The sequence below is a fragment of the Lactuca virosa genome, chromosome 1, assembly GCF_052849685.1.
Source record: "Lactuca virosa cultivar CGN04683 chromosome 1, Lactuca_virosa_CGN04683_v6, whole genome shotgun sequence".
Taxonomy (NCBI): Eukaryota; Viridiplantae; Streptophyta; class Magnoliopsida; order Asterales; family Asteraceae; genus Lactuca; species Lactuca virosa.
In genome coordinates, this window is record NC_136426.1 from 175,095,260 (window position 1) to 175,107,631 (window position 12,372).

The window sequence follows — 12,372 nt, forward strand, 5'->3', positions numbered from 1 at the left end:
TCATTTGATTAAACTTTTCAGCTCTATCAATATATTCTATAACATAATTGTTTGCTTCATTAAAAAGATCTTGGTGTGGGATCTGGAGGAGGTGCTCTGGGAGCAGACTCCGACGATCTAGTCAACTTAGTGTGAAAGAGGAGATATTTCTCATGGTCGGATAGAACCACCTTAGTGAATATGAGGAGTGTATGTAATAGGGGCTCATGTTTGAAGGTGGGAGAATATCCCTTTCCAAGGAAGAGAACATGTTGTATTTATAGGTGACAATTAGTAAGGCCATGGGCCAATCCAATTTAGGTTCAACTAGCCAAAGGCTAGGTTTGGCTACCAGGCGGGGGGCTGCAGGGCAGTGTTGGCTCGCTAAAGCTACTAAATAGTGCTTGCTTGTTTTCATGTTGTGTAGGTCATGATAATGGACCTAATATCATCATTGGAGTGGATACAAATATATAAGTTACACATTATCAAGTCCCGATTCCGATTTGATTGGTTTGCTGCCAATCGCATCGGACTAGCCCTAACAACATTGCACCAAAGTATGAAAGGAACGATCGAACCTCGCCTACAGAAGCCGTAGTATTGTATAGTAAATCTCGAGGTTGTCATGATGATATGATGTCGTGTTTTGCAAGAATATGATCTGATTGATATGATGTCGTGTAGTTGTTGCCATATAACAAGGTTGTCATGATGATTATACAACAAGGCTGCTATAATAATGCAACAAGGATGATATGATAATGCGGTAAAGTTGTTATCACATCTCTATTGTATCTTGGTGGAATGTCACCAATAATAATCTTATGTATTTTTTGCATCAGTTTCGCAAATCACCTTCCTAATATTCTCTATACTAATTGTACCCAATTGATTTCCCCTAGTCTGATGTGGGTATATTATAGGTAGTCGTATCAGACTAAATTTAACAAAGCAAGGTTGCTGTCAAGAAAATAGGTAGCAGGCTATTGTCCAGATAATAGGCAGCATGGTTGCTGTCAAGATAATAAGTAGAAGATAGTTGTTGTTAAATAATAATTAGCAGAGTTGTTTTCAAGATAATATTGGTGTTAGAAAAATAACCTTGTTATAGTGATATAACATGAAAAATGGTTGGTGATCGTCTGAGCATAGGAAAAGACCATGTTGGTTGTCTTTTCTAATCTTTGTAGGAAAAGAGCAAGGTTGTAGTAATCGCTCGACGTAAGCTACTCGATGGACTGGGGTCAAGGGATTAATCGGCTAAGCTGAGATTAACGGGGATTAATCGGGGACCATTAATTATTAAAAAATTAATAAATATAACATTAATCATAAGAATATAAGTAAATAAGAAAAATTCAAATACATACTACAAAGAACAAATTTCAAGCCCAAGTCTATACATCACATAAAAACCCAAGTATGGACTTTATATATGTTATTACAACGAAGCTTACAAGCGAATTTTTATTTTTAAACATAAATACATTATTCAAAGGAGGCTATGCCAAAATGCTTGAATTACAAAAATTTGAGTCATTACCATGAAGGGTGTTTACACCGGTATAACAAAAATAATGAAAATACCATTAGCTCTCACAAGTTTAGTCCACTAATAATGAAAATACCATTAGCTCTCACAAGTTTAGTCCACTAACAATCAACTAAATAGACTATTCTATAGTAACCTCCAAATATATTAATACGGTGTTATCCACAAAACCGCTTTTCACATACTAAGAAACCATACAAAAAATCCATACAAGACAGACAAGCCCACATTAAAGATTTAAATGTCTGCCCAAATATAAGAATTGGAAAGAACAAACCGTTGATTGTTCTTATTCCAAACAACCAAAACAAATATGATAATAGAAAATTAAAACTACAACTTCAAACAAACAAAAACAAATTTAGGATAATCTTATTGTGACCTTGAAATCGTTGCTTACCTAAACTAAGAATCATCACTTTCGAATGGTTTTACTTTCTGCTCGTGTGAATATTGTTGGACCATCAAAGCATTGTATGACCAAAATCACTTAAATTTCTTTTAAGCATTTACACAAACACTTGGCATGCTAGTTATCAAACAACCATATCAACCATATCACTGAAATCGTGATTCCCAATGATCAAACATAGCTGCCACAAACTAGGCTAAGTCGTTCCCTGAGGATTGGCAGATGTGTAAACACATGAACATCGATATAGTTTGAGATAATTTCTCACTTGTTAGTTCTCTCCGTTAAGTAATATGCAATCCAAACCTCGAACCAGAAAAAGATGAAGACACAAACCTATCACAGACCTGCAATCCAAAAGTATCACAAACGCCATTTAACTATCTTTATCTAAACCACCGAACAGAACATGAATTTCTTGGATGGGGGAAGAAAGCAATCGGCGAGTCCACAGCTTGGAGAAGATGAAAAATGACACAGATAGAAGAATGTTTTGAAACAGATTGAAGATGAAAAATGAAACAGATAGAAGACCTGTGTCGATGAAAATGGAGTATGAAATCGTTGGAAGTGGAAGCAATTTTGAGGGTGCATAGGGTTAAAGTTTCCCACATCACTGGTGGGATAATAGACGACAGAAAACATATTCTATAAAAAGGGAGCCAGCTCCTTTGAAAATAGAACCCAGATACGCTTTGGGCTAGCTTGCTCCTTTAAGCCAGCAGGTGCTATTTGGTCCGATTTGAGTCCGAGTTGGCCCGATTTAGTCCTATTTGGACCGATTTTGATTGATATTGACCAAGGCCGATAAGCCTAACCCTCTAATCCTTATTCGTAGGCGGTTGGAGGCCGCCAAGCGTTTAGGCGCCGATTAATCGGCCAATTAGACCGATTTTTGCAACCATGGAAAAGAGCAGTAAATATGTGGTGCCAAGCACGACTTTGGTTTACGATGTGCGACTTACGGTGCATGAAAATACGTGGCTTATATCATACGTCTTAGGATTGGGCTGAGCAACCATAAATTGTGAAGTCGTCACGTAGGAGAGCATCACGTGGAACTGATTGGGCTTAGTCGCCATCGACCATGAAGATTTCATGCGGGTGAGCATCGCGTGGAATGGATCAGGCTTAGCAGCAGCGATCATAAAGAAATTATGCGGGAGAGCATCACGTGGAACGAATTGGGACTGAGGAGAACGTTGTGAGACTTTGAGACTTGTCGGCTAAGCATGCACTATAACGAAGTTGACTGAGAAGTCAAGCAACTCAAGATAAAGGTTTTGAGCAATTGAACCTTTGTGAATCGGGGTTGAGAAGCCTCCTGTAATCTGTTGGGTTGGGCTAAGAAGACAAGCAACCCAAGGTAAAGGTTATGATCCTTTGACCTTGTGAGATAGGGTTGAGAAGCCTGTCGAAATCCGCAGGGTTGGGCTAAGAAGTCATGCAACCCAAGATAAAGGTTATGATCCTTTGAACCTTGCATGAATGGACTGAGAATCCTGTCATAATTTGAACCTTACTGTTATTATTAATGTTATTTATTTAATTTTTATTTATAACCATAATCCCTTATTAAATAATTAAACGAAAAACAAGGTGTTACAAAGATCGTAATCCCCGATCGTAGTAACTACTACTCTGCTCTTTTTTCCCTTGATCAACTCAAGCTCGTCTCACGTTAGCTTCCTACTTCGACTTAGTCCCTGCACATTATAACAAATATGAACACCATATCTTGTGTTAAGTATCTAAAAGTTAGAAGTTGAAGCTTGATTAATTTCAATCATATACATACCTGAGGTGCCAATGTCTTTGGGCTTGTTCTTCTTGATGTCCTCCAAGTACTTTGGGCAGCTATGTTTCCGATGCCCATTCTCTTGGCAGGAAAGCAAAAGGCCTCCTTAGGATCATTAACTGGTTCTATGTTAGAATTGTACTTGTTAGGGTTTTGGTTAGACCCTCCAACTTCTCCCTTTACCTTTCATTTGGGATAATAAGTTTTCTTTCTTTTGACACCACCTTCCCTAATAGACAGAACTGGAGTGGTTGAGCTGGAGCTACGAGGTTTAAGTATGCTTTCGTCGGCAGTCTTTAATATGCAATGTAGCTCCATTAAGGACTTTTCCATGTTGTTCATATTGGAATTCAAAGTAACTTGATGATATGAACTACTCAACGAGTTACGCACTAGGTCAATGACCAACTTTTGAGGGAATAGAAACCCTAGTCGCTCAAGTCTACCAAAATACCCTTTTTGTTTTCAACACATGGGTACTTATAGAACCACCAACTTGAACCTTACAACCATAAAGAGCCTTCACAACTTCGAATCACTCATATCAAGCCTGCTCTTGGAACATTTCCTTGAGCTACTCATTCATTTCATACGCCCAAAGGTTTTCAAAGCTCTATTGGAGCTCCGAGACCATGGCCGCCAACATGAGACATGCGACTTTGATTGAATGATTACGATGCCTTATGTAATCGACAAACTCTTCAGAAGTAGCATCTTAAAAAGGCTCCTTAGACAGACACTCTTTCATATCTAAGGGTTATCCTTAGATAACGAATCCATTCCAGATAATTTGGACAATTGAGCTTATCTCGCGAGAGTAGTTAAAGTAGTCAGAAATTTGATGACGAGGTTAAAGGAGGAGGAGGAAGAGGTACATCATTACCTTCTGACATCTACAAGAGTAAACAAAGTTGGTTATTAGTTTGATCAAATATCCTTCTAAAGTAATTACCTAGTTACAAATTATTTAATAAAAGGCTAGGATCCATATTTGGCTACAAATGCAAAGTGGATTAGCGAAAATTACACAGTGAAGTTATTTAGGTAGGCATACTTATACCAATTTCAATATTGGTGAAATTTTTAGATCTTACGAGATTTATTGACCGATGTCAATAGGATGTTAATCTCTTTTATGCTCGTTTGGCACTCATTATTGGATTAACCGGTGATCATGAATCCAAATGGTGAATTAACCAAGAAAAAATACAACGATATTCATCTCAAGTAATGCTTGAGAATCGCGATTATCATATCCTATTAAAACTGTATTCTCACATTGATATGCCGGTAAACCACACACGCAACGCCAACTGAATATACGGCAATGTGTATTTTTCATGGGGTAGCATAAGATTCACATTTTACTTAATAAAACGAGATTTTGTTTTACACTTTTATGTTAATACTTTTTAACGAGACACATCGTCCCACCAAACCTTTCGGTAACTCCACTCAAAACGCAAGATGGCGGTGAGGGTAACAAACACTAATTGCTTTTAAAATCCGACCTCATTCGAAATCAAAGAGACCTTCTTAAACCTTCCTTATAGCGTAAGAGTAGGTGAGCCTAATCATGGTAAGACGATGATGCATTTAAAACATGTGAGAACACAATGTTTTTACTTTTATGATATATATTACCGACTTGTGGCTACGGGTGCCATTCTCCAATGCTTCATCATGGTGCTCCGATCTCGCATAGAACAAAGAAACAAAGTGGCAGGTCAAGATTATCTCTAGAATCAAAATAAAGAGCAATGGCAAGCACTCTTTGTAAAGTCTTATGGTTGTTGTGGTTACTTTAGGATTTAGATGAAAAACATGTGAAGAAAACATCACTTATATGTGATAACAAAGTTTCTTGTCATATTGCAACAAATGTAGTTTATCACATAAAATCAACATAAACTGAAAATGAATTGTTACTTCATCTCTGAACGAGTTCACAGTTGAGGAATAAAACGTTACGCTCTTCGAATCGATCATCAACCTGCAAAGATGTTCAGTAAAGCGCTTAGATCTGAGAGGTTTGTTTTACATCGATAACGGGGACACGGGGTGTTCATTATCTTAACAGTACAACTTGAACGGGAGTATTGAGATGCATGATTAACCACACGCTGCTTTATTCGCAACTTATAATTATCCTATATTGTTTCCTTATTTAAGTTTCCTAGTTTACCTATTTAAATTAATGGATGTTTACTTTGATTGAAGTTATTCAATAACAAGTCTAGTTTATCTCAGTTCAATAAAATGTTTTAAATTTTTTTGGAAACTAGGAAAATCTGAAAAAAAACTAAGGCTTTTTTTTTCCGAATTTGCGTTATATGTATATTATTTTATGTTTGCGAGCGTGTTACATTCCTTAAAACTGTTGTCATATTGATGGTTTTTATAATAATTATTTATGTAAAAATTTGAAAACAAGTCTGTACATCGAAACTTATTGGTCAATGCGACTTAGATTTAAAATTTCATTGAAATCGAGTAAAGGTGAAACAAAAAAACAAAAACTGCAGGTGAACTTGGATTATACAAAAGAAACACATGGGTTAAGCACATGGAGAGCATCGATTAACAGTAATGGGATTAAATTTTATTTGGAAGTAATTAAATGATGAAACAGACATCAAAACATAAATTCTAAAAATCTTATTATATAATTAAAAGACATGTGTGCGCACAAAAAAGAACTTTTACATAAAATAATTAACCCTTAATACAACTTTTCTCAATAATATAATCTGGTTAATGGTTCGTGAGATGAGATTACAAATATTTTGAAAAGTGTGATTAGTGCGAAAAGTTGTACAAGGGTCAAGGCTATGAGATTTCAGATTCACACTGCATTCAGTCTATCCGATTTGCTCCTTCATCTGCAAATTTCCATCCTTGCCTTCCTCTGAAATCGAGAAACAATTTATCCTTTTCCTTTTCCAGATCTAAATGGCTGAAATCGTTGTTAGTGCTGTCATCACGGTGCTGTGTGAGAAACTGCTCTCTGGTGACTTGATGAAGCTGGCTCAATCTGAAGGAATCGATTCTAAGCTGAAGAAATGGAAGAAAACCCTGCCCATAATCCAAGCTGTCCTTATTGATGCAGGCCATAAGCAGATAAAGGAGAGAGCTGTTCAATTGTGGCTGAATGATCTCCAAGATTTAGCCTATGACATAGACGATGTACTCGATGATTTGGCAACCGAAGTTGGGTTACGCAAGTTGAATCAAGAATTTCGTGATAGCACCAACACTAATAAGGTATTGAAGTTCTTTGCAAATTGTTATACTAATTTCGGTCCTCCCAACATTATGTATGGTCGTGAGATGAGCTCTAAGCTGGATGAGATTACAACCAGATTACTTGATCTTGTTGAGGTGAAAATCGGTCTGGGTTTGAATGTGAATTCAAATCTTGAAAGGTCAAACGAGAAACGTTTGGAGCAAACTTCATTGGTTGATGAGTCCAAAATCATAGGTAGGGAAGGCGATAAAGAGGTATTGATGGGGAAATTGTTGGAGAATAATGAAAATGTACGGATAATATCCATAGTTGGTATGGGTGGGATCGGAAAAACCACTCTTGCCAAAGTTTTGTACAACGAGGAGAAAGTGATAGAGCATTTTGAACTCATGGCATGGGTTTGTGTTTCAGAAGAGTTCAATGTCTTTAATATCTGCAAGGCTATTTTTGATGGTGTAGCTGGGGAGAACAAAAGCTTTTCTACTCTTAATGACCTTCACGTGGCCCTCAAAAAAGAACTAAATAAGAAAAGGTTTCTTGTTGTTCTAGACGATGTCTGGAATGAAGACCATAGTAAGTGGGAGCTCCTCCAGAGCCCTCTTCAAGGGGGACATGGGAGTAAAATTATGGTCACAACAAGGAATACCTGGGTTGCATCGGTGATGGATTCTGATGAAAGTTACGATCTTGGGCTTTTGTCAAATGATGATGCTCTATCTTTATTTGCCCAACATGCACTTGGTGAGAAAAACTTTGAGAAACATACAAGCCTTAGATTACATGGTGAGGGTATCGTGAGAAAATGTGGTAGATTGCCTTTGGCTTTGAAATCACTTGGGAGGGTTTTGAAGACAAGTAGAAATGGTGATGAATGGGGAAAGCTGTTGAATAGTGAGATATGGGATATACAGGATGGAAGTGAGATTCTTCCAGCTCTAAGACTAAGCTACTATCATCTCCCTTCACATTTGAAGCTATTGTTTGCATACTGCTCATTATTTCCCAAGGACTATGTGTTTGAAAAGAATGAGTTAGTCCTGCTATGGATGGCAGAAGGATTTTTGTCTGGATCAAAAGGGAACAAGTCAAAGGAGAGTTTAGGTCATCAGTGTTTCGAAGAGCTAAAGTCAATGTCGTTTTTTCAGCATTCAACAAATGACAAATTAGGTTATGCAATGCATGACCTTGTAAATGACTTGGCCACAAGTGTTGCAGGAGAATTTTTCTTTAGACTAGATGATAACATGGATGTATCCGGGATGAATGAAACTTTTGAGAAGTTTCGACACTTTTCACTTATAGGTTCTGGAGGGAGATCATATAGAAAGCTCAACGAATTACAAAGAGCTAGATGCTTGCGGACATTCTTATTGTTGTCAGTTGGAGAGGAAAGTTACCCATCAGACAAAGTAATCGATAAATTATTTTCTGAACTATCATTCTTAAGGGTGTTAAGCTTATCTAATTATGTACTCACAAAGGTACCACAATCCATTGGCAGTCTTAAGCATCTGAGGTACCTCAATTTTTCTCATACTGCAATCACATGTTTGCCTGAACAAGTGAGCGATCTTTATAACCTACAAAGCTTATTACTTCATGGTTGTCATCACTTATCTGACTTGCCAAAAAGTTTTGTAACGTTAATAAACTTGCGACATCTTAACATAAGTGATACCCCAAAATTGAAGAATATGCCCTTAGGGATTGGTGGATTGACAAGTTTGCAAACTCTAACCAAGGTCATTATTGAAGGAGGAAACGGGTTCAAAATATCCGATCTTAAGGACTTATCGGACCTTGAAGGCGAACTTTCCTTGACTAGTCTTGAAAAAGTGATAGATCCAGAACAAGCAAAGGATGCCAACTTACATCAAAAGAATGGTCTTGATGATTTGCGTATCGAGTGGAGTGATGTATTTGATGATTCTCGGAATGAGATGATTGAATATCAAGTACTTGAAGAGTTGAGGCCTCATTACAAGTTGAGAGAACTGGGGATTGTCTTCTACAAGGGATCTATGTTCCCTAGTTGGATCACTGATCCCACATTTGATGCGTTAACAGAACTTACCTTACGTGGTTGCAGAAGTAACCATTTACCAACACTTGGACAACTACCATCACTTCAAAAGTTGTTTGTTAAAGGGATGAATGAGGTGAAGACTGTGGGTTTTGAGTTACTTGCACCTGATGATTCTTTCCTTGGCATTGCATTTCCATCGCTTGAAGTTTTGGAATTTGAAGATATGCAAGGTTGGGAGAGATGGACAACTAGTCGTCATGATGATGATGAAACAGCTGCTAGATCGTTTCCTTGTCTTCGTGAGGTTTCTATAAAAGATTGCTTAAAACTAGCTGAAATGTCGATTGGCTTGATACCATCACTTCAGGTTTTACACATGAAAGAAGGTTCAAAAACAGTGTTGAAACTCGTAGTTGGGAGTTCACCCAAGTTGGAGGTACGTAAGTGTAAAAATTTGGTATCATTATTAGGAGACAAAGAGGTTAATTTGGGGATTAGCATGGAATGTCTTAAACAAATAATGTTTGATAATTCTAACACACCGGAGAGTTTTAGTTGTCCAAATAGTGTTGAAAGTTTGGAAATCCGTGAGTGTGATTCGTTGACTTCCTTGACATTCTCAATGGGGCACTCCGACAAAGGTTTTGGTTTTGATCCCCTTTGTTGCCTAACATCTTTGACGTTCATTACATGCAAGAATCTTAAGTCATTTTCTCATGAGCATCTGCAAAGTCTCCCATCTTTGACTAATTTGCATGTATTTGATTGTCCAAGTATGGACTACTCCTTCCCTTGTGGGTTGTGGCCTCCTAATTTAAGAAATCTGATGATAGGAGGGTTGAAGAAGCCTATGTCGGAGTGGGGACAACAGAATTTTCCATCGTCTCTGCTGACTATGCATACTATTTGACAAAAGTTTTTCTTTATACGTATGGTCTATAAGACCCACACACGTAGTCTGTCAAGAGTATCCTTTGATACCTCCATGGGACTCTTCACCTCAGACTTCAATACATGATTCCACCAGATTCGATTCTTTCTCTCTCCTGGGAACAGTATATAAGGATTTCTCACACCTAATGTACCTCTTTACCATTTCCAATCTTGCTCAAGCATAAACCGGCGATTTTCAACTGTTCATCTTCTTCTTCTTCAAACCTGCAACAATGGCTGAGTCATCATTTGTTCACGAACAAACCGCCTCTTCCTTTCCGTTAGCCATCAAACCCAATCAAAACCTTATCATTGACCTGAATCCCTTTCTCTATGATCCATACATGCTCCATGTGGTTGAATGTCTCAAATATTCACCACTGGTTATTGCCCTAACCCAAGTGGAATCCGTTCCAATGTCTCTGTTATCGCAGGTCTACTCTACTGCCTCTTACGATAAACGCAAGGAACGAATCTACTTTGACATCTTCAATCATAAGTCCTTAGTTTCCAAAACCCGATTTTGTTCCTTGTTGGGGCTACCAAATGATGCTTCTGTTGTGTCTCCCGATTTCATCACCACTACCCAACTGTTTACAATGTTCTATGATATGGGTTACACTGATGTGCTTACCACCGTGACAAAGTTCAAGAAGTCTTGTTTACCTTCTCAGTGGAATGGTCTTTTTACTCTTATATTCAAAGGCTTAGCAGAACGGGTTGCTGGGTCTGATGGGGCTAGCAATGGATTTATGACCATTCTCTATGGTCTTTACCATGGGATCAATTTATATTATGGCTCCTTGATTTGGACGCAACTGGTGCAAAGTCTCAATTCTTCATCCAAACAATCTAAAATTTCTTGTGCACGCTTCTGGACGTTGACACTCACAGAGCAAAGGAGCACTTTCAGGTTCGTGTCATGGCGGATGCTTTGAAGTCTTCGATTGCCACTTTCCACACCACAAAAATCATAGTTTCTGATCCTACACAGTTCTCGTTCATTGGTTCTGTTCCTGAAATGATGTACCGGTGTGTTTCAGCCGAGAGTAAAGTCATGGCTGATTACAGGAAGTTGACTCCAACAGGACCGATGCAACTTACCCCAGACATGCAAAGTGCGTTGGATGCTGTTGATAAACCAACCAAGAGGGGAAAGAAACTAGAGCAGAAGAAGGAAATTGAAGGGCACTCATCCCAAGTGGCCACGCCCAAAAAGCGCAAAGCAGAGAAAGAACCATCTTCTGCTCACAAAAAGAGAAAGATCAAAAAGATGGCCAAGAAACCGAAGGCTGCCTCGTCAAGTGATTCTGATTATGTCCCTTCGGATCAAGATCAAGAAAAGTGCAATGAAGGCGAACCTGTTAATCTTGAAAGCCCATCGAGAGGAAATACACCTCCTCGGTCCCCATCTCCTGAGGTACGTATAACTGGATCTGTTCCAACTCCTCCTCCTTCACCTTCTCATACAACTGTGCCTATTTCCATTGCACCACTTCCACCACCGGTTTCTTCTCAACCGATTTCAACTCCACCAACTACTACTCCTGTTTCTCTTCCAACTCTAATCCTCACACAAGCAACTACCACAACTACTACAACCGAACCTCCGGTTGTTGTCAACGTATCTAATACGGGGGCAATTACCGAAGGTATTCAAATCCCAGTTACTTCAAAACCTTTATCCCCACCTCCCTCAACCGAATCTGATCCTATTCTTGGCGGAGCCGATATGGAGTTCGATTCTGTTTATTACAGCCCATATTACGTTCGTAGCGATGATGATGATGATGCTCCCATCACCAAGCGACACCTCAAAGATCTCAACGCGAAACTTAACCGGTTGCTCGCTTCATCTTCCACCTCCTCATCCTCTGCTTATTTTGATGTTGCTGTCAAAGCTTTGATTGAAACTTCCATCAAAAAGCATGATGAGTCCATCCAGGCTGCAACCAAAGCTGTTCATGCCTCATCCTTGTCCTGTAAGAATGCTTCTGTAAAGGTGGCAAGTGTGATTGAGGATGCCAAAGTATTCCTCGACTCTCTTAAAGGTGCTGCATAGTCTAATGCTACAAAGGTCAATTCGGCTGTTGATTCACTTTCCGAGTCTCTTGAAGGTGAGCAGCAAAAGTTTGAGATGGTGCATGATTCTCTGAAGGATGATCAGGCTACACTTCTATCCTCCATCTCCACTCGCCTTGACAAACTGCAACACGATCTTGCCATGGAGAACAAAATCATGGATGAACACGCTCTTAAAACCACTCAACTTGAAACCCAAACTCTGCAACTCTCCCACGTTAAGAAGGAAAATGCTGATCCCAAGACCGAACGAGCTATCATTAAAAGCAGTGTTGGTGACGTACATTCTATACTTCTGCATGTTCTGGAGGCTCATGACTCTTCTCTTACCATCACATTT

At 38.7% G+C, this 12,372-nt stretch overlaps 1 pseudogene; it reads left to right on the forward strand.

Moving 5' to 3' along the window:
* The first annotated feature begins 6,696 nt into the window (after positions 1-6,696).
* On the forward strand, positions 6,697-9,885 carry LOC145107480 (putative disease resistance RPP13-like protein 1; annotated as a pseudogene).
* The last annotated feature ends 2,487 nt before the right edge of the window (positions 9,886-12,372 follow it).